General features: G+C 40.8%; 1 long non-coding RNA gene across 1 annotated transcript; it reads left to right on the top strand.

Annotated features, from left to right (window-relative positions):
* Nucleotides 1–680: 680 nt before the first annotated feature.
* On the top strand, nt 681–5,324 carry LOC123328977. The gene is made up of 2 exons (XR_006544039.2): nt 681–1,052; nt 5,077–5,324. It is a non-coding gene; the product is annotated as an uncharacterized LOC123328977 (long non-coding RNA).
* The last annotated feature ends 211 nt before the right edge of the window (nt 5,325–5,535 follow it).

The raw sequence follows: 5,535 nt of genomic DNA, 5'->3' as shown, positions 1-5,535 counted from the left end.
AGTGATGACAAGGTGTGTGCATGCTAAGTCACTTCAGTTGTGTCAGACTCTTAGCAACCCTATGGACTGTAGCCCAGTAGGTTCCTCTGTCCATGGGATTCTCCAGGCAAGAATACTGGAGTGCATTGCCATTTACTTCTCCAGAGGATCTTCCCAACCCAGGGATTGAACGAGGGTCTCCTGCATTGCAGGCAGACTCTTTAACATTTGTGCTATCAGGGAAGCTTGAGCATACTATTGACCATGGATTTGGATATGAATTCATTGCTTGAGCATACTATTAAGCAATGTGTTAGTTGTTCAGTTGTGTCTGCCTCTTTGTGGCCCCATGGACTGTAACCCACCAGGCTCCTGTGTCCATAGGATTTTTCAGGCACGAATGCTGGAGTGGGTTGCCATGCCCTCCCCCAGGGGTTTTTCCTGATACAGGGATCGAACCTGTGTTTCTTGCATCTCCTGCATTGCAGGCAGATTCTCTACCACTGAACAGCTGGGGAAGCCCACAATGATGAGAACAGTTACCGATTAAATACCTTCTCTGTGTTGGAGGATTAAATATACTTTTATTACATTTCAGGATAACATTTCACAGTAAGTTTTCTTATTCCCATTTTGTAGATATGGACTGGAAGTTGAAGGCGGTGGGGTGTTCAAGGACACATAATTATTTGCAGAAGAGGCAGGATTCAATCCACTTGTGTCTGACCCAAAGCCCTTGCCCTTTTTCCTAGGCTAATCCTCTTCTCTCAGTGAGGTGCCCACAACAAACTTTCTGGCCCCTCAGTCAAGTTTATCATCACACTTTTGCAGAAGCTGATCTCCCTCTTGTTCTGACATTAGTGACCGCCCCAGGCAATAGCATTTCACAGCACGCCACAGCAATTATTTACGACTTGGAGGTTTGCAGCCTGGGGCTGGTTTACCTGAACTGTTTTGAACAAAAACAAAAGAATCTCTGTCTTGGTTGCTCCAGGATTCTGTGATCCAAAGGAAATCTGTCTTCTATAGGCGACGTGGAGGAAGAGTACACGCAGAAGAAAGGCCCCTTCCAGGTCAGTGGCCTTGCTTGCTTTGTGTGAGTTTAATTTTCATGCTAAATCTCATCAACTTCTGCAATTTCTTTACTGTTACTTACAACTTGCAGAGACTGTCGTGGTGGGTAGGAGTGGGTGGGAGATCGGAGGGGTGAATGGGATGGACACCAGCCACAAGCAGGTGAAATGAGCACCATCTCCCTAAGTCAATGTATATGAAATCTTTGTCCCTGGAATGTTGGAAAAAATTAATCCCTGTTGTGGACATACTCTGTGTTGCTGCCTATGTCTCCCTTATCGTTTTTCTAAATCTTACCTTTTCTTTAAGACTCAGCTAATGCTTCAACTACTCCAGGAATCTTTTCTGATCTTTTTATATCCAGGCCGATAGGACCAAACTATGCTTCCAAGATGCTCTGTTACTGCTTCTACCAAGGTTAGCATTACAATCAGTATTTGTGCCTGATAGTAATTTAAAACAATGCACGGGTACTATGGTTTTATTCATCTTTACACTGCCAGTACAGTATTTATTTGTATAATAAATATTTGGTGAATACATCCTACGTGGAGATACAAGAAAGAGGAAAATCAGACACTGTCTGCCTTGCTTTTCTGCTCCTAAGGCCTAAGTGGAGGGATGGCGGCTCAAATAAAGTGAAAGCCGCAAAGCTGATTCTTAGTCAAGGAAAAACCAAATCATGACAGTAGTAGCAACACCCTGTAGGCACCATCCTAGGAAGTTACTGTTCCATTTCAGTTTGCACATACTAGATTAACAGTTTGCATTGAGATTTGATATCCGAAGCCATTCAGATTTGTCTATAGAATTGGTTTCTTTCTTTCCATTAAGCACAAACTTGTATAACCAACCCAGTTGAGGACAACTAAGAAACAGGATGGGCTTCCCTGGTGGCTCAGTGGTAAAGAATGTGCCCGAAATGCAGGAGACCCAGGTTCGATCCCTAGGTGGGAAAGATCCCCTGGAGGAGGGCATGGCAACACTCTGAAGCACTGTTGTCTAGAGAATCCCATGGACAGAGGAGCCTGAAAGGCTGAAGTCCAAAGGGTCTCACAGAGTTGGACACCACTGAAGCGACTCAGCAGCAGCAGCAGCAGCAAAAAAGAGGATATCCAATAAAATATCATTTTAAAAAATAGTCAAAGGACAAAAGTGAACCGATCAGTTGTACTGACATCTGGACACTAGTTTACATCTGGAAGAACTATAGTATGCAAATAAGTTTAGATGCCAAGATAGAAGCGCTCTCTTAGAAAGTTCAGTTATTTTCAATTTCTTCCCCTTCATCCTTCAATTTTTGTTGTATGTATATCAAAGTGTTTGAACTACAGGCTCTGGAATTAAGCTTCCTGACTACTCACCTCCTTTGGAATGCCCACTAATTTAGTAAACTGAAACTCAATTTGCTCACCAACACAATAAACTAGAAATAATAATACTATCCGGAGAAGGCAATGGCACCCCACTCCAGTACTCTTGCCTGGAAAATCCCATGGACAGAGAAGCCTGGTGGGCTGCGGTCCATGGGGCCGCTAGGAGTCGGACACAACTGAGCGACTTCACTTTCACTTTTCGCTTTCACGCATTGGAGAAGGAAATGGCAACCCACTCCAGTGTTCTTGCCTGGAGAGGTCTGGGGACGGCGGAGCCGGGTGGGCTGCTCTCTCTGGGGTTGCACAGAGTAGGACACGACTGAAGCGACTTAGCAGCAGCAATAATACTATCACCCATTTTTTTGTGACAACTAAATGAAATAGTGTCTACTTTAAGGATTTGTCATTTTTAACCCCTGGACTTGAATTTTAATACAGAACTTAAAAAAGTGTACTGGTATATTTCATTTTTTTGCATATGATGTTATTTTTATTTTAATGAAGACTGTCAAAAATGCTGATTTCTAAAATTTTCCTGTTTAAAAAGGTTTCCATTTGCAACAAACACATTTTATTTGCCCAGAGCCCTTATTATTTTTTGTGGACCCTGCTTTGTCGATTATGTTTTTCAAGCTGTGTTTGCTAATCACATAAACCAGTCTGTTGGCCACGGAGATTAGTCCAGGGCGTGAAACAGAATCTTTAACTGAGCCAGTGCTTCCCTGCAGGCAAAGCTGTGAGACCTGCAACCCCAAGAGCACTGCATTCCCTGCTGTGTAGAAAGAGTCAATCTGAGTAGATGAAGGTGACCTCAAAACCGTAGGGATGGTGGGGCAGAGTATTCTGACACACTTTGGTCTCTGGTTCCAGCCACTGTGTTGACCCAGCTGTGCCATGAAATTCTCCTGGTAGTGTGTTTGATTTCAGCCTGGGCTTCTATCATTTGTAACTAGAGTCCACTAATACAGAAACATGTCAGTATGAGTGTGTATGACTTCATACATTGAAGTCATATTTAATGGCTGAATACTACACAGCCATTAAATTAACGTATGAAGAGTGTTTTAAAATGTAGCCATGTTTATAATGTTATAATAATATCAAGAATAGGAGAGCAGATTCTACCTAGCCCTGAATAACAATCAGCATTCATACCAATGAGACTTCCCAGGTGGCTCAGTGGTAAAGAATCCGCCTGTCAATGCAGAAGATGCAAGAGATGCCGGTTCAATCCCTGAGTAGAGAAGATCTCCTGGAGTCGGAATGGCAGCCCGCTCCAGTATTCTTGCCTGGAGAATCCCATGGACAGAGAAGTCTGGTGGGCTACAGTCCATGGGACTACAAATTTAATGGCTGTGTAGTATTTTATCACGGAGAAGGCAATGGCACCCCACTCCAGTACTCTTGCCTGGAAAATCCCATGGACAGAGGAGCCTGGTAGGCTGCAGTCCATGGGGTTGCTAAGAGTCAGACACGACTGAGCAACTTCACTTTCAGTTTTCACTTTCATGCATTGGAGAAGAAAATGGCAACCCACTCCAGTGTTCTTGCCTGGAGAATCCCAGGGACGGGGGAGCCTGGTGGGCTGCCGTCTATGGGGTCACACAGCGTCGGACACGACTGAAGCGACTTAGCAGCAGCAGCAGCAGCAGTATTCTATCAAACAGCTATATCAAACTTTAATCTTAACCATATGAGGGAAGTTTAGATAATTTCCTTATATAATAAACCTAAAATTAAAGGATAGAAAGTTCTTGATACATGTTGCTAAATTATTTTCAAAAAGAGTCTCATTGGCACTGTACAGAAATGCTATTTCATTGCCCTATTGCTAGCACTGAGTAGTAACACTAAAATATTTTGATACTTTGTGTTGGCAGTATCAAAATTTTCCCACATTTATCATTTTCCACTTTTCTATTTAGTTCTCAACTCATTTCCTATGGATGCATATTGAATCCTTCTTCAAAGTAAACTCATTTACCTTCTGTAACATTCACACTGATTTTTTTTCCCTACAGTTTATTGTTTGCTTTAGTGTTTGGTCACTTTTTTATATACAAAGTTTTACATTCTGATGCTATCAAATGCACTTCTCTTTTTCTTTACCTTTTGTTCATCACTGTTAACCTTAAAAGATTTTCCTATGCTAGAGATCAGATAAAATCTAGAGATCAGAAAAATCTAGAGATTTTTCTCTCTGAAAATAAATATTTAAATACTTTTCACTAAGCCATCAATCTGGAATTCATTTTCTCCAAAACAACTTGTTAGTGGTCAGAGGACAATTTATTGAATAATTCATTTTTTTCACTCAGTTATCTATAATAAGATATAATCACACAGTATACTTTCAATAAATATTCTATGTATAATAAAGTTGCTGTTGACTGTTCCACAGGACACAAAGGGGGTGAACTTAGATTTCACAAAGAAGGGAAACCTAAATGTAGACTATTTTAAAAAAGATTCTACATCTTGAGCTGGGAGTGAGTAGTGCTGCATGTAGGGTTCTCATTCTGATTGGACAGCGATATTGCATCTTATCTGTTGTATACTTCTGGTGTGAATAAATGGTAGATAATATGCAAGTAGAGAAAATGTTGACATATTTTTAAAGTGGGTTTTTTGCTTTGCATATACCTAGGTATTTTTGGAAGTGTCATGGGAATGAGAAACAAGAAGTCTGAAAAGCTTGTCCTGAAAATAATGAGGGTGCTTGAGAGAGAAACTTATCTTCTTTTCATTTGTTTTGGAAGAGATTGTAAACAGTTTATCAATAATAGAACCCTGGCAACTATTTCTCTGTGTGTCTGTGGAGGAGCAAAACAACAGAGGTTTGCTTACTTATTGTACATCTAGAATTTCACAATAAAATATCCAGAACTAAGGGAATAAATGTTTAACTTTATGCTTATAAAGTCAAGTCCAGCGTTTTCAAGAAACAATGGTGATCAGAGTATGTCATTGAAAATGAAGATTGTTAATGTTATAGTCTTTATTGCCTCTGGCTAGCAATCTCCCATCTGCTTCTATAGAAAAGAATGAAAAGGGGCAAAGCAGATGTCTTCAGAAATATTAATGACGAATTCTGAAGAAGAGAAAA

This window comes from Bubalus bubalis, chromosome 13 (genome assembly GCF_019923935.1).
Source record: "Bubalus bubalis isolate 160015118507 breed Murrah chromosome 13, NDDB_SH_1, whole genome shotgun sequence".
Taxonomy (NCBI): Eukaryota; Metazoa; Chordata; class Mammalia; order Artiodactyla; family Bovidae; genus Bubalus; species Bubalus bubalis.
This window is presented reverse-complemented; position numbering and strand designations above follow the sequence as displayed.